This window comes from Panulirus ornatus, chromosome 3 (assembly GCF_036320965.1).
Source record: "Panulirus ornatus isolate Po-2019 chromosome 3, ASM3632096v1, whole genome shotgun sequence".
Lineage (NCBI taxonomy): Eukaryota > Metazoa > Arthropoda > Malacostraca > Decapoda > Palinuridae > Panulirus > Panulirus ornatus.
Window position 1 is genome coordinate 30527945 of NC_092226.1, and position 25776 is coordinate 30553720.

General features: G+C 41.3%; 1 protein-coding gene across 4 annotated transcripts in view; it reads right to left on the reverse strand.

Moving 5' to 3' along the window:
* Positions 1 to 25776, reverse strand: part of LOC139761845 (U2 snRNP-associated SURP motif-containing protein) — a 434305-nt gene that overhangs the window by 108873 nt on the left and 299656 nt on the right. The gene's annotated exons all lie outside the window — the stretch shown is intronic.

The following is a 25776-nucleotide window of genomic DNA, read 5'->3' on the forward strand; positions in this document are numbered from 1 at the left end:
CCCAAATAAAAACTAAAATTTTCTTCCACACACTCTGTAATGCATCTACAGCCTTAGCCCCCACTCAAATCCAATAACTCACTTCACCCCCCACCCCTCAATCACACACATGCATCTGCTGCCAAGTTCACTCCCAGATAACTGAAACAATTAACTTCCTCCAAATCTCTTACTTCCATTCATATTCATTCTCAAACAATCATCTCCCATCCGCTTGTTCCATGTCATTACCTTCCTTTTTATTCACTAACTTTCAACTTCCTTCTTCCATACACTCCCAGAAACTCTATCATCAGAGTTTTCTTTCGAGTCTGCCACTAGAGATGTATCATCTGCTCGGAGCAACTGATTCAACTCCTCGCATACCACAGACCTTACATTTACCTCCCTCACCAAACCATCCATATACAGCTTAAGGCCGGGTCACACAAATCTAAAATGAACTGGATATCAGTGGTACAGTTAATCTATCACCCATTTTGTTCATCTCTTTTGACAGCAGAGGTTGCTTACTCCCCTTTAGAAATGGATAACTCTAGGTGTGTCAAAATGGTCTATACTCTTGTGCTCATTTAAGTCTTTGAAAGTAAAGTATTCTCTCAAGATAAGTCTATATTTTTCTCATTCATACCTAAAACAGATGAGACTTAGAACTAACTTATCATATCAAGTGTCTGAAATGTAAGTTTAAATCACTATTCCTAAAACAGAAATCAAAACGCATAATCACTTGACTGTGATGTCTTCACTGTAAATAAACAAGGATGCTCCAGTTTGGTATAGAACAGCCTCTTTTCAAAAGGCCCTCACTGAATTAGTGAGAGGATATCCTACTTTTTGGTACTATCAAGATGCCAAATAAAAACACCTGATGAGGCACTACAGAGTGTGTGCGACAAGTGAGTCAAGAGAAGGTATGATATTTGTCTTGTAGAAATGGTTTCAGAGACTTTAAGCAATGAAAATTCTAGTATGACTGCATTTAAACCACTATGATATCACACACCCTTGACAGAGACCCATCACTATAAAGAAACACTCACCCTCCACCCTTTCTACTCACACAAAACACACCCTTGACAGAGACCCATCACTATAAAGAAACACTCATCCTCCACCCTTTCTACTCACACACAAGCCTCATTTTCCTGTTATAAACTTGATGAATCTAGTATTCTTCCATTTACCCAACATATTTTTAGCACCTTCCACAAAGCCTTAAAGTCAACCTTATCATATGCTTTCTCTGGACAAATAGGTACATCCATTCTCTTTTTCCAAGTATCTATCACAAAAGTTCTTCAAAGTAAACAACTGGTCTACACATCTTCCATCTCCCTTGAAGCCATTCCAATCAAATGTTCTATGCATACTGCAACCCTCTGCATCATTAATCTAACAAACCTTAACAAGAATAAAATATAATCATATATATCTTTAATTCAAGCATTTACTTTAGTTTGCTTGCACGTCCTCATGCACCTCAACTTGGAAAGTACACACAATGAATACTATAACTGAAGAAGAGAGGAGGAAATGGAAAAAGAAGAAGAGAAAGAAGAAGAGAGAGTAAAACAGGAAAAAGAAAAAGGAAGAAGAAGAAGAAGAAGAAGAAGAAGAAGAAGAAGAAGAAGAAGAAGAAGAAGAAGAGAAGGATGAAGAAGAGGAATAGGAAGAAGAAGAAGAAGAAGAAGAAGAAGAAGAAGAAGAAGAAGAAGAAGAAGAAGAAGAAGCCTGACTAACTAAACGACAATGCTGTCACACTGTTTCAAGAAACTCATCTAATATCCCATCAACCTCTGCATCTTTGCCACACATCAACTTAAGTAAGGTTTTCAATAACATTCTTTTCACTAAACCATTCAGCTGGATTCTATCACTCCTTTGCCACTTAATCTCCTATCAAATTCAACAATTCTTCAAAATACTAACTCCATTTCTTTTTCACCACTTCTTTGCCTTTACTACTTCTCAATCTGCTCCTTTCAATGATGCTCCCATTCGTTCTCTTGTTCTTAGCATTATTCTTTTCTTTCTAGATAATTTTCTTTTTGTCTCTGCCGTATATCGATACTTTCTCACCCCACCTCTTATTTACCTCTTTCAAGTTCAGGTATCTTTCTCTTGATCTCTTCCTGCTTCCTCTTTAACACCTCCCATTTATTTGCAATCCTTCTATTCATATATCATCCATATGGGCGATACATCTTCCTCTTCTTTTTCACAAGAAATTCATCCTCCTCATCTCATCACTCCTGACTCTTTATCATATGCCAACCTCCCATCTTATGCATGCCACACATTTCACCAGCATACATAAGCAGTGCTTCATTAAATACCTTACACTCCTTTCATTCATTTTCATCATATGATGTCTTCTCAATTCTTCTTTGTTGTCTCTGCAAACAGGCCTCTTTTACAAGTTCACTCACTTTCATAAATTCTTTCACACTCACAGCATTTCTTTTTTTCCTCAAAACCATCAAAATTTCGTACTTGCCTCCATGAAGAAACTATTAGATGCCCTACATGCTACCCCTCTTGGCACATTCACATCCAATAACCTCTCTTTTGTTCACCTGTTAAATAGCACATAAACCAACAATGCCGGTTAACCCCTAATCCTGTTCCTCTATTTAACCTTGTGTATGAATACTAAGTATTCAGGACACATCTCAACGAATTGTTCCATATTTTTATCGGTAGGCATGGAGCACCTGACGTAACATCAGGTGCTCCATGCCTACCAATATAAGCCTTAACTGCCACACCATCCATTTTTGTATTCAAATCTTCCAGAATCAAGATAAAATCTCGAAGCAAGTTGCCAAAGCACTAACTCAACTACTCCCACAGTGAATCTCATTCTTCTTCACTCCTTTCACTATCAGGTGCATCAGTACTAATAAAGGCAACCACTTCTCATAGATTACTTTCACTGTGACCCACATCAATCCTGAATTCACTTCTTCACATTGATTACCACTGTCCCACAGCTCTTCTTTTATCGGTGGTGCTACACGTTCTTTTGTCCTTGCCATAACACTAACCAAGGATTTTACTTTGGACATACCCACACCATTCTACCTCCTTCCCTTTAATAAATCTCACTCACAGCCATGACATCCAGTTCCCTTTCAACTAACATACGTCCAGGCACATTCAGTCACTCCAGACTGAACTATTAAGGAGAAATTCTTTTTGGCTCCTCTTTCTGTTCCTGTTTTTTGAAAATGATAATACAATGAGACAGGAATCTTCAGACCCCTTCTGTAGCCCCTCTTAGTGGTTTCTAACAAAAAACAAGAGATGCAAAGGTAGTACTCTTACTCTCCATCCACAGAGATAAAGGAAATTAGTGATTTGGGATACACAATTGAGTGAATTGTGTTATGTGAAAGATAGAGAGAAATTTTCTGCCTGAGGACAGAATTCCAGCATACCACTCAGCAACCTGAGTAACAGACAGCTTAGCATCAGCAAATGCAGTACTGCAACTAATTCTGACACCCAGAAGGAAGTAACTCCTTGGTAAGTAACTCCCTATCACCTATTACCAAAATTAAAATCTTTTTCATGCTTCTTCACTGTTTACTGCTTTAGTGAAATAATGCCAATAAAAGAAGAAATATGAGTCTCATTTTCTCACATCCACCCTCTAGTTCTTAAAAAACCCACACTACTTCAATTAGCTCAATCCAATACATACCTATCTCCCTCCTAAATGTTTAATGCCCAGCATCCCCAAGCCATTTTCACTCAATTCTTCCATCTCCTTCCCAGTCTTCCCCTACATTTTACTTCCATTACAGACCCACAGAGCCAATCGGTCTTTGCTTATCTTCACTCTAGGTCTAAACCATTTAAGCACACCCTGATCAACTCTCTCAGTCAGATGGTGCTTACTTCCACATCTCAGCATTACACTATCATTCATTACCGACAAGATCAACAACTTCACACCAAAGATTACCCTCAGGGACTTCCATTCCTATGCATTCACAACTAAAGACTAACATCCATTCAGTACCATCCATCTTTGCCATAAAAAAATTCTCTCCTTGTACACACTCAATGCAACTGGATCTTTGCCCCTTCACATAACCTATGATTCATTTCAGCTCTAATGGTTTTTTCCATAGCAATGTTCACTCCCAGGTACCTAGAGCACTCCACTTCCTCCAGGTTTTCCTTTTTCAAATTCAAACCCACCTTGTCTTGCCCTCCCCTGCAAAACATCAGCACTTTAATTTTGTTCATATTAGCTATCAACTTCCTTTTTTCATAAACATTACCAAACTTGGACACCAGCTTCTGGACTTTCTATCTCAAGTCTGCAAACAAAGACGGATTATCACCTCCCATGCCCTCCAAATCCCAGCATACAGAAGAACTGTCCCTTTCTGCATGACCCATGCTTTTACTTCACTCACTATTCTGCTAGGAACAAATTAAACAACTATGATGACATAATAAACTCTCACTGCACACCCAACTTCAGCTGAAGCCACTCGATCTCCTACCTTCCTACTTGCCCATATCACTTAATCTCCCAATGAAAACTCCTCAGTGAATCAGAAGACTTTCCTCCCTCACCATAGTTTTGTAGCACAGCCACAAGGCATCTCTGTCAACCATATCATAACACTTTTCCAGGTCCTAAACTATTTCTTTTTTTCTATTACTATACTTTGTCGCTGTCTCCCGCGTTAGTGAGGTAGCACAAGGAAACAGACGAAAGAATAGCCCAACCCACGCACATACACATGTATATACATACATGTCCACACACACACATATACATACCTATACATCTCAATTCTTTTTTTTTTTTTTTTTTTTGCTTTGTCGCCGTCTCCCGCGTTTGCGAGGTAGCGCAAGGAAACAGACGAAAGAAATGGCCCAACCCACCCCCATACACATGTATATACATACACATCCACACACGCAAATATACATACCTACACAGCTTTCCATGGTTTACCCCAGACGCTTCACATGCCCTGATTCAATCCACTGACAGCACGTAAACCCCGGTATGCCACTTCGATCCAATTCACTCTATTCCTTGCCCTCCTTTCACCCTCCTGCATGTTCAGGCCCCGATCACACAAAATCTTTTTCACTCCATCTTTCCACCTCCAATTTGGTCTCCCACTTCTCCTCGTTCCCTCCACCTCCGACACATATATCCTCTTGGTAAATCTTTCCTCACTCATTCTCTCCATGTGCCCAAACCATTTCAAACACCCTCTTCTGCTCTCTCAACCACGCTCTTTTTATTTCCACACATCTCTCTTACCCTTACGTTACTTACTCGATCAAACCACCTCACACCACACATTGTCCTCAAACATCTCATTTCCAGCACATCCACCCTCCTGCGCACAACTCTATCCATAGCCCACGCCTCGCAACCATACAACATTGTTGGAACCACTATTCCTTCAAACATACCCATTTTTGCTTTCCGAGATAATGTTCTCGACTTCCACACATTCTTCAAGGCTCCCAGAACTTTCACCCCCTCCCCCACCCTATGATTCACTTCCACTTCCATGGTTCCATCCACTGCCAAATCCACTCCCAGATATCTAAAACACTTTACTTCCTCCAGTTTTTCTCCACTCAAACTTACCTCCCAAATGACTTGACCCTCAACCCTACTGTACCTAATAACCTTGCTCTTATTCACATTTACTCTCAACTTTCTTCTTTCACACACTTTACCAAACTCAGTCACTAGCTTCTGCAGTTTCTCACATGAATCAGCCACTAGCGCTGTATCATCAGCGAACAACAACTGACTCACTTCCCAAGCTCTCTCATCCCAACAGACTGCATACTTGCCCCTCTTTCCAAAACTCTTGCATTCACCTCCCTAACAACCCCATCCATAAACAAATTAAACAACCATGGAGACATCACACACCCCTGCCGCAAACCTACATTCACTGAGAACCAATCACTTTCCTCTCTTCCTACACGCACACATGCCTTACATCCTAATAATACATAATAATAATAATAATAATAATAATAATAATAATAACAATAATAATCATAAGTAAAGTCAGGGGTTGGAGAGATAACAAGAGCTATAGAAGGAGTGGTATTACTCCTAAAGCAGGAGTTGCAGGAGTGTGTGATAGTGTAAAAAAGTAAATTCTAAATTGTAGTGGGTAAAACTGAAATTGGATGGCAAGATATGGGTGATTATAGGTGGTTATGAACCTGGCCATGAAAAGAAAGATCATGAGAGGCAAGTGTTTTGGGAACAGCTGAGTGAGTGTGAGCTTTGATGCATGAGACTGGGTATCAGTAATGGGTGATATAAAAGCGAAGGTAAGAAATGTGGGAGCTGAGAGTATAATTGGTTCAAATGGGGTATTCAGTGTTATGAATGTAAATGAAGAGCTTATGGAGTTGTGTGCTGAAAAAAGACTGGAGATTGGAAATACTCGGTTCAAAAAGAGATATACACAAGTATACATATGTGAGAGGGAGAGATGGTCAATGGGCATCATAATATTATGTACTTATTGACAAGTGTGTAAAACAGAGACTTATGGTTGCAAATGTGCTGATAGGCGGAGCTGATAAAAGCGAGGGTGACGATTTGAAGAGGTTCGGAAACGATAAGACATTATTGTGGAGTGGAGAGTGGTGAGAGTATGTGGACTTGGAAGGGAAATTAGTGTGAAGAAATACCAGGAGAGACTGAGTGTAGAGTGCCAAAAAGTGAGAGCAAATATAGTGAAGTGAGTGGATGAAGAATGGACTGTATTTAGGGAAGAAGTGATGGCATGTGCAAGAGATGCATGTGGCATGAGAAAGCTGGCAGGTGGACAGGTTAGAAAAGTTGGGATGAAGAAGTTGCCAGTGAAAGAAAAAAAAGAGGCATTTGGATGGTATTCACAAGGAAGACGTGCAAATGATTGGGAGATGTATAAGAAAAAGCAGCAGAAGGTCAAGAGGAAGATGCTGGGGATGAAAAAGAGGGTAAATGAGAGTTGGGGTGAGAGAGTATCATTAACTTTAGGGAGAATAAAAAGATGTGTTGGAAGGAAGTACATAATGTTTGAAAGACAAGAGAACAAATGAGAACATCAGTGAAGGGGGCAAATGGGGAAATGATAACAGGTAGTGATGGAGTACGGAGGAGATGGAGTAAGTATTTTGAAGGAATGTTGAATGTGGTTGATGATAAGAGTGGCAGATGTAGGGTGTGTTGTTTGGGGAGGTGTGCAAAGTAAGAGTGTCAGGGGGAATATTTTGGTGAAGAGAGAAGAGGTGGTGAAAGCCTTCCTGAAGATGAAATGTAGCAAGGCAGTGGGAGTGGATGGTACTGCAGTTGAATATATTAAGAAAGGGGGTAACTGTGTTGTTGATTGGTTGGTAACGTTATTCAATGTATGCATGGATCATAGTGAAGTGCCTGAGGATTGGCAGAATGTATGTATAGTGCCACTTTATAAAGGCTAAGTATATAAAGGTGAATGTTCAAGCTACAGAAGAATAAGTTTGTTGAGTATATCTCGAACATAATATTATATCAGAGGGTATTGATTGAGAAGGTGAAAGCATGTACAGAACATCAGACTGAGGAGGAGCAGCATGGTTTCAGAAATGGTAGAGGATGTGTGGATCAGGTGTTTGCTTTAAAGAATGTATGTGAGAAATACTTAGAAAAACAGATGGATATGTATGTGGCATTTATGGATCTAGAGAAGGCATATGACAGGGTTGATATGCTTTGAGGAAGGTATTATGAATATATGGTGTTGGAGGTAAGCTGCTACATGCAGTGAAAAGTTTTTACCAAGGGTGTAAGGTACGTGTACCAGTAGCAAGAGAGGAGAGTGATTGGTTCCCAGTGAAGGATGGTCTGCAGCAGGGGTGTGTGATGTCCCCATGGTTGTTTAAGTTGTTTATGGATGGGATGGTTAGGGAGGTAAATGAAAGAGTTTTGGAGAGGGGCAAGTATGCAGTCTGTTGGGAATGAGAGGGCCTGGGAAGTGAGTCAGTTGTTGTTCGCCAATGACACAGCACTGGTGGCTTATTTGAGTGAGAAACTGCAGAAGTTGGTGACTGAGCTTGGAAAAGTGTGTGATACAATAAAGTTGAGGATAAATGTGAATAAATGCAAAGTTATTAGGTTCAACAGGGATGAGGGACAAGTTAGTTGGGATGTAAGTTTGAATGGAGAAAAATTGGAGGAAGTTGAGTGTTTTAGATATCTGAGAGTGGACTTGGCGGCAAATGGAACCATGGTAGTGGAAGCGAGTCACCAGGTGGGGGAGGGAGCGAAGGTTCGGGGAGCGATGAAGAATGTGTGGAAAGAGAGAGACCGTTATCTCGAAGAGCAAAAATGGGTATGTTTGAAGGAATAGTAGTTCCAACAATACTATATGGTTGCGAGTCATGGGGTATAGATAGGATTGTGCGGAGGAGGGTGGATGTGTTGGAAATAAAATGTTTGAGAACAATATGTGGCGTGAGGTGGTTTGATCGAGTAAGTAATGAAAGGTATAAGAGATGTGTGGTAATAAAAAGTGTGACTGAGAGCAGAAGAGGGTGTGTTGAAATGGTTTGGACATATGGAGAGAATGAGTGATCAAAGGTTGACAAAGAGGATGTAAGTGTCAGAAGTGGAGGGAACAGGGAGAAGCAAGAGACCAAATTATCCCCTTACATTCCTTTGTAATTTTGGCATTTAGAGTTTGTTATATCATTGTAGCATAATTACACTCCACCATCTTCACTGGTACTGTTCCTCACAAAAACTCTTAGGACACCCTTTTTTCAATAAAAATCAGGAAGCACTAACTGTTTATTGTGAGAGCTCTGCAGCTCTGAGTACAAACTGATATTCTTGTAAGTGCACATTAAAATCAAATTTTTCATTGTGGCAAATCTACCTTCTACTTATAAATTAAACTAATGACACATTAGTTACACTGTTAATTAATTACTCTGAGTATTAACTGCAAAGGTTCGGAGGCTTTTTATGGTGTTGTTCAACAGCCTGGAGCACTTTCTAGTAGTGGTCTTCACTCTAAGCAGATGAAAGAAATTCTGAACCAAGTTTGACTTAACATTCAGCTTAGTCACTGATAACATTTAGCACTTTTGACTGCAGACATTTGGTACCCAGAAGACAGTTGCCGATCTTTATCATCTTCGGTAAGCAATATGAAGAGCACGAAGTGTGAACCAGGATTAGCAACCAACCAAGTCATCAAGTGTCTTTGAGAGAATGTGACTGCAGATGGAAATTCAAGCTTCCCAAATCCTACTCCAAAGTGTTCTTGTGGTTTGAATAGTTCTTGTCTGGCCTGACTGCTAGGAGGATATTGACAAGTGAATGACATTCTTCTGCTGGTACCTGTTGCTGAAAAAAGCATGAGGCATCATCTTGGCAATCAGATACCAGAGATGCCATTGAAATGCATGTATTGCACTCTCGGAGATCAAGAGGTTTACAGCCTCATACTGCAGCAGACATTTGCCATGGTACATCCACAGAAGACATGCAGGTAACCCACCAAGAATCATAGATTTGGGTGGCAAAGATGACAAAATCCCTTACTTTTGGTACTTGTTTCCTTGTAGTGACTGTGCCAAGTGGTAGCTGGTGAATCTGTTTGTCAGGCATGTTGATTTTGATGTAATACAGTACCTCTGACATCCATCTGGCCCTGTGCAATGCACTTGGTCGTTTGAAAGTGATTTGTTGGTCATTGCCACATCCACTCCCAGGTATGTGAAACACTTCATTTCCATGTTTTATGCACTCAAACTCAGACCCCAAGTAACCTGTCTATCAACCCTGCTAAACCTGATAACCTTGCTTTTATTGAAATTTACACTCAGCTTCCTTTTTTCACAGACTCTTCCAAGCTCAACAACTTCTGTAGTTTCAAACTTGAATCTTACACAAGAGCTGAATCACAAGCAACCAACAACTGACTGACTTCCCAGACCCCCCGACATCATATTCACCCCTCTCCAAAACTCTGGCATTTACCTCCCTCACCAACCTATTAATAAAGAAACTGAACAACCATGGTGGCATCACACACCTCTACAGGTGCGCAATGTTTACCTGGAACCATTCACTCTCCTCTCTTCCTCTACATACACATGCATCACATAGCTGATAAAAACTTCTCACTGCTTTAAGCAACTTTGCTCCTGCAACATATATTCTTAAGATCTTCCACAAGGCGCCTCTATCAACCCTATCACATGCTTTCTCCAGATCCATAAATGCCACTTACAAATCCATCTCTTTCTCTAAATACTTCTCACTCAGATTCTTTAAAGCAAACACCTGATCCAAAAATGCTTTACCACTTCTGAAACCACACTTCCCCCCCCAGTCTGATGCTCTGCACATGCCTTCACCCTCTCAATCAATACCCTCCCATTACCAGGTACACTCAATAAACTTATACCTTAATAATATGAACACTCAAGTTTATCCCTCCTGCCTTATTACAGTGTCACTACAAACATATTCCGTTAATCCTCAGGCTTACCATGATCAATACATACAATGAAAATTTTCATCAACCAATCAACAACACAAGTCACCCCAATTCTTCATAAATTCAACTGGAATATCATCTACTCCTGCTGCCTTGCCACATTTCATCTTTTGTAAGGCTCTAACCACCTCTTCTCTTTTTACCAAACCACTCTCCATAACTCTCTTGCTTAGCATACAATCCTGACATAAAGTTTCACCCTACATCCATGGTGTACAGGAGTCGACGTACTCTCAACGGTCTGAACCATAGCATAAGGAATGTCTTGGGTAGACCATGGAAAGGTATTTAGTACCTGATTTTGGATGGGGAGCTGTGATCTCAGAGCATAGGTATGAGCAGATGCAGCCTTTCTTTGTCTGTTCATGGCACTACATCACTAACGTGGATGACGAAAAAAATTGTATATGTACATATTTTTCATACATATTTGCAAATACATATCCCTGGGGATAGGGGAGTAAGAGTACTTCCCACGTATTCCCTGCATGTCGGAGAAGGTTACTAAAAGGGGAGGCAGCAGGGGGCTGGAAATCCTTCCCTCCCATGTTTTACTTGGGAGGTAAGTTTGAATGGAGAAAAAAGGAGGAAGTGAAGTGTTTTAGATATCTGGGAGTGGATTTAGCACTGGATGGAACCATGGAAATGGAAAGGAGTCACAGGTTCTGGGAGCGTTGAAGAATGTGTGGAACGCGAGAACACTATCTTCGAGGGCAAAAATGGGTATGTTGGAAGGGATTGCGGTTCCAACAATGTTATATGGTTGCATGGCATGGGTTATATATAGGGTTGTGCAGAGGAGGGTGGATGTGTTGGAAATGAGATGTTTGAGGACAATATGTGGTGTGAAGTGGTTTGATCAAATAAGTAATGAAAGTGTAACAGAGATGTGTGGTAATAAAAAGAGTGTGGTTGAAAGAGCAGAAGAGGGCGTATTGAAATGGTTTGGACACATGGATACAATGAATGAGGAAAGACTGACAAATAGGATATATGTGTCAGAGGTAAAGGGAACGAGGAGAAGCGGGAGATCAAACTGGAGGTGGAGGGATGGAGTGAAAAAGACTTAGAGCAATCAGGGCCTGAACATACAGGAGGGTGAAAGGTGTGCAAGGAAAAGAGTGAATTGGAATGATGTGGTATACCAGGGTCGACGTGCTGTCAATGGATTGAACCAGGGCATGTGAAGCGTCTGGGGTAAACCATGGAAAGTTTTGTGGGGCCTGGATGTTGAAAGGGAACTGTGATTTTGGTGCATTACACATGACAGCTAGAGACTGAGTGCAAATGAATGTGGCCTTTGTTGTCTTTTCCTAGCGCTACCTCGCGTGCACAGGGGGAAGGTGGGAGCTATATCATGTGTGGTGGGGTGGAGACGGGAATGACTGAATGCAATAAGTATGAATATGTACATGTGTATATATGAACATGTTTGTGTATGTATATGCATGTATATGGTAAAGTGTATAGGTATGTATATGTTCATGTGTGGGCCTTATGTATAACCATATGTATATGTATGTGGGTGGGTTGGGCCATTCTTTCGTCTGTTCCTTGCACTACCTTGCTAACTTGGGAGAGAGCGACTAAGTATAATAAATAAATATTTTTTTTTTTTCATACTATTCGCTATTTCCCACGATAGCGAGGTAGCATTAAGAACAGAGGACTGGGCCTTTGAGGGAATATCCTCACCTGGACCTCTTCTCTGTTCTTTCTTAAAAAAAAAAAAAAAAAAAAAAAAAAAAAAAAAAAAAAAGAGAGAGAGGGGAGGATTTCCAGCCCCCCGCTCCCTTCCCTTTTAGTCGCCTTCTACGACACGCAGGGAATACGTGGGAAGTATTCTTTCTCCCCATCCCCAGGGAAAAATAAATATTTTAATATTTCCATTATACTTAGTCACTGTCTCTGGCATTAGCGAGGTAATGCAAGGAAACAAACGAAAGAAGGGCCCAACCCACCCACATACATATGCATATACATAAATGCCCAAACACGCACATATAAATACTTATACATTTCAACGTATACATAGAGAGACATATACATATATACACATGTACATATTCATACATTATATATATATATATATATATATATATATATATATATATATATATATATATATATATATATATATATATATATATATATATATATATATTATTATTATTTTATTATACTTTGTCGCTGTCTCCCGCGTTTGCGAGGTAGCGCAAGGAAACAGACGAAAGAAATGGCCCAACCTCCCCCCATACACATGTATATATATACATCCACACACGCAAATATACATACCTACACAGCTTTCCATGGTTTACCCCAGACGCTTCACATGCCTTGATTTAATCCACTGACAGCACGTCAACCCCGGTATACCACATCGCTCCAATTCATTCTATTTCTTGCCCTCCTTTCACCCTCCTGCATGTTCAGGCCCCGATCACACAAAATCTTTTTCACTCCATCTTTCCACCTCCAATTTGGTCTCCCTCTTCTCCTCGTTCCCTCCACCTCCGACACATATATCCTCTTGGTCAATCTTTCCTCACTCATTCTCTCCATGTGCCCAAACCATTTCAAAACACCCTCTTCTGCTCTCTCAACCACGCTCTTTTTATTTCCACACATCTCTCTTACCCTTACGTTACTTACTCAATCAAACCACCTCACACCATACATTGTCCTCAAACATCTCATTTCCAGCACATCCATCCTCCTGCGCACAACTCTATCTATAGCCCACGCCTCGCAACCATACAACATTGTTGGAACCACTATTCCTTCAAACATACCCATTTTTGCTTTCCGAGATAATGTTCTCGACTTCCACACATTCTTCAAGGCTCCCAGAATTTTTGCCCCCTCCCCCACCCTATGATCCACTTCCGCTTCCATGGTTCCATCCGCTGCCAGATCCACTCCCAGATATCTAAAACACTTTACTTCCTCCAGTTTTTCTCCATTCAAACTTACCTCCCAATTGACTTGACCCTCAACACTACTGTACCTAATAACCTTGCTCTTATTCACATTTACTCTTAACTTTCTTCTTTCACACACTTAACCAAACTCAGTCACCAGCTTCTGCAGTTTCTCACATGAATCAGCCACCAGCGCTGTATCATCAGCGAACAACAACTGACTCACTTCCCAAGCTCTCTCATCCCCAACAGACTTCATACTTGCCCCTCTTTCCAAAACTCTTGCATTCACCTCCCTAACAACCCCATCCATAAACAAATTAAACAACCATGGAGACATCACACACCCCTGCCCCAAACCTACATTCACTGAGAACCAATCACTTTCCTCTCTTCCTACACGTACACATGCCTTACATCCTCGATAAAAACTTTTCACTGCTCCTAACAACTTGCCTCCCACACCATATATTCTTAATACCTTCCACAGAGCATCTCTATCAACTCTATCATATGCCTTCTCCAGATCCATAAATGCTACATACAAATCCATTTGCTTTTCTAAGTATTTCTCACATACATTCTTCAAAGCAAACACCTGATCCACACATCCTCTACCACTTCTGAAACCACACTGCTCTTCCCCAATCTGATGCTCTGTACATGCCTTCACCCTCTCAATCAATACCCTCCCATATAATTTACCAGGAATACTCAACAAACTTATACCTCTGTAATTTGAGCACTCACTCTTATCCCCTTTGCCTTTGTACAATGGCACTATGCACGCATTCCGCCAATCCTCAGGCACCTCACCAGGAGTCATACATACATTAAATAACCTTACCAACCAGTCAATAATACAGTCACCCCCCTTTTTAATAAATTCCACTGCAATACCATCCAAACCTGCTGCCTTGCCGGCTTTCATCTTCCGCAAAGCTTTTCCTACCTCTTCTCTGTTTATCAAATCATTTTCCCTAACCCTCTCACTTTGCACACCACCTCGACCAAAACACCCTATATCTGCCACTCTAACATCAAACACACTCAACAAACCTTCAAAATACTCACTCCATCTCCTTCTCACATCACCACTACTTGTTATCACCTCCCCATTTGCGCCCTTCACTGAAGTTCCCATTTGCTCCCTTGTCTTACGCACTTTATTTACCTCCTTCCAGAACTTCTTTTTATTCTCCCTAAAATTTAATGATACTCTCTCACCCCAACTCTCATTTGCCCTCTTTTTCACCTCTTGCACCTTTCTCTTGACCTCCTGTCTCTTTCTTTTATACATCTCCCACTCAATTGCATTTTTTCCCTGCAAAAATCATCCAAATGCCTCTCTCTTCTCTTTCACTAATAATCTTACTTCTTCATCCCACCACTCACTACCCTTTCTAATCAACCCACCTCCCACTCTTCTCATGCCACAAGCATCTTTTGCGCAATCCATCACTGATTCCCTAAATACATCCCATTCCTCCCCCACTCCCCTTACTTCCATTGTTCTCACCTTTTTCCATTATATATTTATTCTTATCTATTTATTTTGCTTTGTCGCTGTCTCCCGCGTTAGCAAGGTAGTGCAAGGACACAGATGAAAGAATGGCCCAACCACCCACTTACACATGTATTTACATACACATCCACACATGCAAATATACATACCTATACATCTCAACGTATACATATATATGTGTCAGAGGTGGAGGGAGTAAGGAGAAGTGGGACACCAAACAGGAGGTGGAAAGATGGGGTGAAAAAGATTTTGAGTGATCGAGGCCTGAACATGCAGGAGGGTGAAAGGCGTGCAAGGAATAGGGCAAATTGGAACGATGAGGTATACTGGGGTCGAAGTGTTGTCAATGGATTGAACCAGGGCATGTGAAGCGTCTGGGGTAAACCATGGAAAGTTTTGTGGGGCCTGGATGGTGAAAGGGAACTGTGATTTTGGTGCATTACACATGACAGCTAGAGACTGAGTGCAAATGAATGTGGCCTTTGTTGTCTTTTCCTAGCGCTACCTCGCGTGCACAGGGGAAGGTGGGAGCTATATCATGTGTGGTGGGGTGAGACGGAATGACTGAATTGCAATAAGTTACTGGATTATGTACATGGTGTATATATGAACCATTGTTGTGTATGTATATGAAGTATATGGTAAGGTATAGGTTGTATTATGTTCAGGTGTGGGCATTATGTATAACCATATGTATATGTATGTGGGTGGGTTGGGCCATTCTTTCGTCTGTTCCTTGCACTACTTGCTAACTTGGGAGAGAGCGACTAAGTATAATAAATAAATATTTTTTTTTTTTCATACTATTCGCTATTTCCCCACGATAGCGAGTAGCATTAAGAACAGAGGACTGGGCCTTTGAGGAATATTCTCACCTGGACCTCTTCTCTGTTCTTTCTTTATAAAAAAAAAAAAAAAAAAAAAAAAAAAAAAAAAAAAAAAAAGAGTGAGGGGAGGATTTCCAGCCCCCTGCTCCCCTTCCCTTTTCAGTCGCCTTCTACGACACGCAGGGAATACGTGGGAAGTATTCTTTCTCCCCATCCCCAGGGAAAAATAAATATTTTAATATTTCCATTATACTTAGTCACTGTCTCTGGCATTAGCGAGGTAATGCAAGGAAACAAACGAAAGAAGGGCCCAACCCACCCACATACACATATATATACATAAACACCCACACACGCACATATATATACTTATACATTTCAACGTATACATAGAGAGACATATACATATATACACATGTACATATTCATACATTATATATATATATTATATATATATATATTTTTTTTTTTTTTTTTTCTTTTTTGCTTTGTCGCTGTCTCCCGCGTTTGTGAGGTAGCGCAAGGAAACAGACGAAAGAAATGCCCAACCCCCCCCCCCCATACACATGTATATACATACGTCCACACACGCAAATATACATACCTACACAGCTTTCCATGGTTTACCCCAGACGCTTCACATGCCTTGATTCAATCCCACACCATATATTCTTAATACCTTCCACAGAGCATCTCTATCAACTCTATCATATGCCTTCTCCAGATCCATAAATGCTACATACAAATCCATTTGCTTTTCTAAGTATTTCTCACATACATTCTTCAAAGCAAACACCTGATCCACACATCCTCTACCACTTCTGAAACCACACTGCTCTTCCCCAATCTGATGCTCTGTACATGCCTTCACCCTCTCAATCAATACCCTCCCATATAATTTACCAGGAATACTCAACAAACTTATACCTCTGTAATTTGAGCACTCACTCTTATCCCCTTTGCCTTTGTACAATGGCACTATGCACGCATTCCGCCAATCCTCAGGCACCTCACCAGGAGTCATACATACATTAAATAACCTTACCAACCAGTCAATAATACAGTCACCCCCCTTTTTAATAAATTCCACTGCAATACCATCCAAACCTGCTGCCTTGCCGGCTTTCATCTTCCGCAAAGCTTTTCCTACCTCTTCTCTGTTTATCAAATCATTTTCCCTAACCCTCTCACTTTGCACACCACCTCGACCAAAACACCCTATATCTGCCACTCTAACATCAAACACATTCAACAAACCTTCAAAATACTCACTCCATCTCCTTCTCACATCACCACTACTTGTTATCACCTCCCCATTTGCGCCCTTCACTGAAGTTCCCATTTGCTCCCTTGTCTTACGCACTTTATTTACCTCCTTCCAGAACTTCTTTTTATTCTCCCTAAAATTTAATGATACTCTCTCACCCCAACTCTCATTTGCCCTCTTTTTCACCTCTTGCACCTTTCTCTTGACCTCCTGTCTCTTTCTTTTATACATCTCCCACTCAATTGCATTTTTTCCCTGCAAAAATCATCCAAATGCCTCTCTCTTCTCTTTCACTAATAATCTTACTTCTTCATCCCACCACTCACTACCCTTTCTAATCAACCCACCTCTCACTCTTCTCATGCCACAAGCATCTTTTGCGCAATCCATCACTGATTCCCTAAATACATCCCATTCCTCCCCCACTCCCCTTACTTCCATTGTTCTCACCTTTTTCCATTATATATTTATTCTTATCTATTTATTTTGCTTTGTCGCTGTCTCCCGCGTTAGCAAGGTAGTGCAAGGAAACAGATGAAAGAATGGCCCAACCCACCCACTTACACATGTATATACATACACATCCACACATGCAAATATACATACCTATACATCTCAACGTATACATATATATGTGTCAGAGGTGGAGGGAGTAAGGAGAAGTGGGAGACCAAACAGGAGGTGGAAAGATGGGGTGAAAAAGATTTTGAGTGATCGAGGCCTGAACATGCAGGAGGGTGAAAGGCGTGCAAGGAATAGGGCAAATTGGAACGATGTGGTATACTGGGGTCGAAGTGTTGTCAATGGATTGAACCAGGGCATGTGAAGCATCTGGGGTAAACCATGGAAAGTTTTGTGGGGCCTGGATGTGGAAAGGGAGCTGTGGTTTCGGTGCATTTTGTTGTCTTTTCCTAGAGCTACCTCGTGCCCAAGCAGGGGGAGGGGGTTGTCATTTCATGTGTGGCGGGAAGGCGACAGGAATGAATAAGGGCAGACAGTATGAATTATGTACATGTGTATATATGTATATGTGTGTGTGTATATGTGTATATGTGTATATGTGTGGATCAGGTGTTTGCTTTGAAGAATGTATGTGAGAAATACTTAGAAAAGCAAATGGATTTGTATGTAGCATTTATGGATCTGGAGAAGGCATATGATAGAGTTGATAGAGATGCTCTGTGGAAGGTATTAAGAATATATGGTGTGGGAGGAAAGTTGTTAGAAGCAGTGAAAAGTTTTTATCGAGGATGTAAGGCATGTGTACGTGTAGGAAGAGAGGAAAGTGATTGGTTCTCAGTGAATGTAGGTTTGCGGCAGGGGTGTGTGATGTCTCCATGGTTGTTTAATTTGTTTATGGATGGGGTTGTTAGGGAGGTAAATGCAAGAGTTTTGGAAAGAGGGGCAAGTATGAAGTCTGTTGGGGATGAGAGAGCTTGGGAAGTGAGTCAGTTGTTGTTCGCTGATGATACAGCGCTGGTGGCTGATTCATGTGAGAAACTGCAGAAGCTGGTGACTGAGTTTGGTAAAGTGTGTGGAAGAAGAAAGTTAAGAGTAAATGTGAATAAGAGCAAGGTTATTAGGTACAGTAGGGTTGAGGGTCAAGTCAATTGGGAGGTGAGTTTGAATGGAGAAAAACTGGAGGAAGTGAAGTGTTTTAGATATCTGGGAGTGGATCTGGCAGCGGATGGAACCATGGAAGCGGACGTGGATCATAGGGTGGGGGAGGGGGCGAAAATTCTGGGGGCCTTGAAGAATGTGTGGAAGTCGAGAACATTATCTCGGAAAGCAAAAATGGGTATGTTTGAAGGAATAGTGGTTCCAACAATGTTGTATGGTTGCGAGGCGTGGGCTATGGATAGAGTTGTGCGCAGGAGGATGGATGTGCTGGAAATGAGATGTTTGAGGACAATGTGTGGTGTGAGGTGGTTTGATCGAGTGAGTAACGTAAGGGTAAGAGAGATGTGTGGAAATAAAAAGAGCGTGGTTGAGAGAGCAGAAGAGGGTGTTTTGAAGTGGTTTGGGCACATGGAGAGAATGAGTGAGGAAAGATTGACCAAGAGGATATATGTGTCGGAGGTGGAGGGAACGAGGAGAAGAGGGAGACCAAATTGGAGGTGGAAAGATGGAGTGAAAAAGATTTTGTGTGATCGGGGCCTGAACATGCAGGAGGGTGAAAGGAGGGCAAGGAATAGAGTGAATTGGAGCGATGTGGTATACCGGGGTTGACATGCTGTCAGTGGATTGAATCAAGGCATGTGAAGCGTCTGGGGTAAACCATGGAAAGCTGTGTAGGTATGTATATTTGCGTGTGTGGACGTATGTATATACATGTGTATGGGGGGGGTTGGGCCATTTCTTTCGTCTGTTTCCTTGCGCTACCTCGCAAACGCGGGAGACAGCGACAAAGTATAAAAAAAAAAAAATATATATATATATATATATATATATATATATATATATATATATATATATATATATATATATATCCATAAATGCTACATACAAATCCATTTGCTTTTCTAAGTATTTCTCACATACATTCTTCAAAGCAAACACCTGATCCACACATCCTCTACCACTTCTGAAACCACACTGCTCTTCCCCAATCTGATGCTCTGTACATGCCTTCACCCTCTCAATCAATACCCTCCCATATAATTTACCAGGAATACTCAACAAACTTATACCTCTGTAATTTGAGCACTCACTCTTATCCCCTTTGCCTTTGTACAATGGCACTATGCACGCATTCCGCCAATCCTCAGGCACCTCACCATGAGTCATACATACATTAAATAACCTTACCAACCAGTCAACAATACAGTCACCCTCTTTTTTAATAAATTCCACTGCAATACCATCCAAACCTGCTGCCTTGCCGGCTTTCATCTTCAGCAAAGCTTTCACTACCTCTTCTCTGTTTACCAAATCATTTTCCCTAACCCTCTCACTTTGCACACCACCTCGACCAAAACACCCTATATCTGCCACTCTATCATCAAACACATTCAACAAACCTTCAAAATACTCACTCCATCTCCTTCTCACATCACCACTACTTGTCATCACCTCCCCATTTGCACCCTTCACTGAAGTTCCCATTTGCTCCCTTGTCTTACGCACTTTATTTACCTCCTTCCAGAACATCTTTTTATTCTCCCTAAAATCTAATGATACTCTCTCACCCCAACTCTCATTTGCCCTTTTTTTCACCTCTTGCACCTTTCTCTTGACCTCCTGTCTCTTTCTTTTATACATCTCCCACTCAATTGCATTTTTTCCCTGCAAAAATCGTCCAAATGCCTCTCTCTTCTCTTTCACTAATACTCTTACTTCTTCATCCCACCACTCACTACCCTTTCTAATCAACCCACCTCCCACTCTTCTCATGCCACGAGCATCTTTTGAGCAATCCATCACTGATTCCCTAAATACATCCCATTCCTCCCCCACTCCCCTTGCTTCCATTGTTCTCATCTTTTTCCACTTTGTAGAGTTGATAGAGATGCTCTGTGGAAGGTATTAAGAATATATGGTGTGGGAGGAAAGTTGTTAGAAGCAGTGAAAAGTTTTTATCGAGGATGTAAGGCATGTGTACGTGTAGGAAGAGAGGAAAGTGATTGGTTCTCAGTGAATGTAGGTTTGCGGCAGGGGTGTGTGATGTCTCCATGGTTGTTTAATTTGTTTATGGATGGGGTTGTTAGGGAGGTAAATGCAAGAGTTTTGGAAAGAGGGGCAAGTATGAAGTCTGTTGGGGATGAGAGAGCTTGGGAAGTGAGTCAGTTGTTGTTCGCTGATGATACAGCGCTGGTGGCTGATTCATGTGAGAAACTGCAGAAGCTGGTGACTGAGTTTGGTAAAGTGTGTGGAAGAAGAAAGTTAAGAGTAAATGTGAATAAGAGCAAGGTTATTAGGTACAGTAGGGTTGAGGGTCAAGTCAATTGGGAGGTGAGTTTGAATGGAGAAAAACTGGAGGAGGTGAAGTGTTTTAGATATCTGGGAGTGGATCTGGCAGCGGATGGAACCATGGAAGCGGAAGTGGATCATAGGGTGGGGGAGGGGGGCGAAAATTCTGGGGGCCTTGAAGAATGTGTGGAAGTCGAAAACATTATCTCGGAAAGCAAAAATGGGTATGTTTGAAGGAATAGTGGTTCCAACAATGTTGTGTGGTTGCGAGGCGTGGGCTATGGATAGAGTTGTGCGCAGGAGGATGGATGTGCTGGAAATGAGATGTTTGAGGACAATGTGTGGTGTGAGGTGGTTTGATCGAGTGAGTAACGTAAGGGTAAGAGAGATGTGTGGAAATAAAAAGAGCGTGGTTGAGAGAGCAGAAGAGGGTGTTTTGAAGTGGTTTGGGCACATGGAGAGGATGAGTGAGGAAAGATTGACCAAGAGGATATATGTGTCGGAGGTGGAGGGAGCAAAGAGAAGAGGGAGACCAAATTGGAGGTGAAAAGATGGAGTGAAAAAGATTTTGTGTGATCAGGGCCTGAACATGCAGGAGGGTGAAAGGAGGGCAAGGAATAGAGTGAATTGGAGCGATGTGGTATACCGGGGTTGACGTGCTGTCAGTGGATTGAATCAAGGCATGTGAAGCGTCTGGGGTAAACCATGGAAAGCTGTGTAGGTATGTATATTTGCGTGTGTGGACGTATGTATATACATGTGTATGGGGGGGGGGTTGGGCCATTTCTTTCGTCTGTTTCCGTGCGCTACCTCGCAAACGCGGGAGACAGCGACAAAGTATAAAAAAAAAAAAAAAATATATATATATATATATATATATATTTTTTTTCTTTTTTTGCTTTGTCGCTGTCTCACGCGTTTGCGAGGTAGCGCAAGGAAACAGACGAAAGAAATGGCCCAACCCACCCCCATACACATGTATATACATACGTCCACACACGCAAATATACATACCTACACAGCTTTCCATGGTTTACCCCAGACGCTTCACATGCCCTGATTCAATCCACTGGGTATGTTTGAAGGAATAGTGGTTCCAACAATGTTGTACGGTTGCGAGGCGTGGGCTATGGATAGAGTTGTGCACAGAAGGATGGATGTGCTGGAAATGAGATGTTTGAGGACAATGTGTGGTGTGAGGTGGTTTGATCGAGTAAGTAACGTAAGGGTAAGAGAGATGTGTGGAAATAAAAAGAGTGTGGTTGAGAGAGCAGAAGAGGGTGTTTTGAAATGGTGTGGGCACATGGAGAGAATGAGTGAGGAAAGATTGACCAAGAGGATATATGTGTCGGAGGTGGAGGGAACTAGGAGAAGTGGGAGACCAAATTGGAGGTGGAAAGATGGAGTGAAAAAGATTTTGTGTGATCGGGGCCTGAACATGCAGGAGGGTGAAAGGAGGGCAAGGAATAGAGTGAATTGGATCGATATATATATATATATATATATATATACGATGAGATGTATAGGTATGTATATGTGCGTGTGTGGACGTGTATGTACATACATGTGTATGTGGGTGGGATGGGCCATTCTTTCGTCTGTTTCCTTGTGCTACCTCACTAACGCTGGCGATAGGAACAAATAATCACAATACTAATAATAATAATAATAATAATAATAATAATGATAATAATAATAACAATAAATATATATTCCTATGAGTCCATGGGGAAAATGAAACATGATAAGTTCCCAAGTGCACTTTCGTGTAATAATCACACTATCAGGGAGATACAAGAAAGAAATACAAGTCAGCTGCTGATATACAACAAAGAGACATAGGTTGGATATAATATATATATTTTCCTTTCTATCATAATCAATTGCCGTCTCCTGCATTAGAGAGGTAGCGCAAGAAAACAGATGAAAGAATGGCCCAACCCACCCACATACACATATATATACATAAACACCCACACACGCACATATATATACACACACACATTTATATATATCATCCCTGGGATAGGGGAGAAAGAATATTTCCCATGTATTCCCTGCATGTCGTAGAAGACAACTAAAAGGGAGAGTGGGGGCTTGAAATCCTCCCCTCACCTTTAAATTTTTCCAAAAGAAGGAACAGAGAAAGGGGCTAAGTGAGGATATTCCCTCTACGGCCCAGTCCTCTGTTCTTAATGCTACCTTGCTCATGCGGGAAATGGCGAATATGTATGAAAAAAGTTTTTACCAAGGATGTAAGGCATGTGTACGAGTAGGAAGAGAGGAAAGTGATTGGTTCCCAGTGAATGTCGGTTTATGGCAGGGGTGCAAGATGTCTCCATGGTCGCTTAATTTGTTCATGGATGGGGTGGTTTGGGAGGGTGATGCAAAAGTTTTGGAGAGAGGGACAAGTATGCAGTCTATTGTGGATGAGAGGGCTTGGGAAGTGGGTCAGTTGTGGTTCGCTGATGATACAGTGCTGGTGGCTGATTCGGATGAGAAACTGCAAAAGTTGGTGGCTGAGTTTGGTAAAGTGTGTAAAAGAAGAAAGTCGAGAGTAAATGTGAATAAGAGCAAGGTTATTTGGTTCAGTAGGGTTGAGGGACAAGTAATTTGGAAGGTAAGTTTGAATGAAGAAAAAATGGATAAGGTGAAGTGTTTTAGATATCTGGGAGTGGATATAGCAGTGGATGGAACCAAGGAAGCCGAAGTGAGTCACAGGGTGGGGGAGGGGGTAAAGGTTCTGGAAGCGGTAAAGAACGTGTGGAAGGCTAGAATGTTATCTGAGAGAGCAAAAATGGGTATGTTTGAAGGAATAGTGGTTCCAACAATGTTTTATGGTTGAGAGGCATGGACTTGGAATAAGGTTGTGCGGAGGAGGGTGGATGTGTTGGAAATGAAATGTCTGAGGCCAATATGTGGTGTGAGGTGGTTTGATTGAGTAAGTAATGAAAGGGTAAGAGAGATGTGTGGTAATAAAAAAGAGTGTGGTCGAGAGAGCAGAAGAGGGTGTATTGAAATGGTTTGGTCACATGGAGGGAATGAGTGAGAAAAGATTGGCAAAGAGGACATATGTGTCAGAGGTGGAGGGAACAAAGAAAAGTGGGAGACCAAATTGGAGGTGGAAGGATGAAGTGAAAAAGATTTTGAGTGATCGCGGCCTGAACATACAGGAGGGTGAAAGGCGTGCAAGGATTAGAGTGAAATGGAATGATGTGGTATACCGGAGTTGACATGCTGTCAACGGATTGAACCAGAGCATGTGAATGTCTGGGGTAGACCACGGAAAGTTTTGTGGGGCCTGGATGTGGAAAGGGAGCTGTGGTTTTGGTGCATTACACATGACAGATAGAGTGTGAGTGTAAACGAATGTGGCCTTTGTTGTCTTTTCCTAGTGCTACCTCACGTGCATGTGCGTGTGTGTGTGCGTGTGTGTGTGTGTGTGTGTGTGTGTGTGCTGTTTCATGTGTGGCGGGGTAGTGACGCGAATGGATGAAGGCAGCAAGTATGAATATGTACATGTGTATATATGTATATGTCTGTGTATGTATATGTATGTATACATGGAAATGAATAGGTATGTACATGTAGGTGCATGGGTGTTTATGTATGTGCATGTGGGTGGGTTGGGCCATTCTTTTGTCTGTTTCCTTGTGCTATCTCGCTAACGTGCGAGACAGTGACTAAGTATAATAAATAAATATATATATTAGGGCATCCAGGTGCCCATGTAGTCTCAGCTGAAATATAATGTCCATACCATTTCAGAAAACCCTTTCTAGCTCTTATACATACTCTTTTTACTACCATACCTTTCCATTACTCTTATCATTTCTATTCGATCAACACTCCTTACACCTAACCTTAAGCATTTCATTTCCTACACATCCTACCTCCTCCAAGCCTTTTTATCTAGAACTATGCCTCTCACCTACATATCATCAGGACTACCATCTGATCAAAAATACTCAACTTTGTCCTTTTACAGTCATCTCTCCTGTTTCCCATTAATTGTTTCAGCTACCTATTATATTTTGTTCAGTTTTCTTACATGAAGTACATTAGTACATCAAGTAAATTTTCTTACATGAAGTCTGACTGTTGTGTGCTAACATGTGAAATTTTGTTTACTTAACTGTGTATAAATCAACAGTATGTATATTTACGATTTTTTCAATTTATGCGAAACTAAGAGACATATAGGATATAAGAAAAATTAATAGAAATTACTTATATACAAAGAGAGAAAATGTATTGAAATGATTTTTGTTTTGTTATCTCTCTCTATGACTTGAGGTTTTTCTTGAGATGTTGCACAACACTTGTATGAGTTCTGATCTAATGGGCCTATGGGCTGATTGTACACCCTTAAAGGAAGGGGTGAGGTCTTAAAACAGTCCTCACAGACAGAGGCCTCTCTTTTCATACACCCCTCAATGCTCTCAGGAGTTTAGACCCCTTATCCTTACTATGGCTTACTTTAAGCTTCTGAAGCTTCATCTTGTGCTATACCCACTTCCAGGAATTTACAAGACCTCACTTCTTTCAAGTTCTCATCATTCAAAGTTACACTACAACCAATCTGTCTCTCCACTGCAGAACCTAATAGCCTTGCTTCTGTTCACATTTTCTCTCGACTCTCTCCTTTTACATACTCTGCTTTACTCATAAACCAGTTTTAGCAGGTTCTCACTTTAATCTGCCATCAGTGCAGTGTCATCAGCAAACAGAAGCTGACTCACCTTCTATGCTTCCCCACCTTAAACAGACT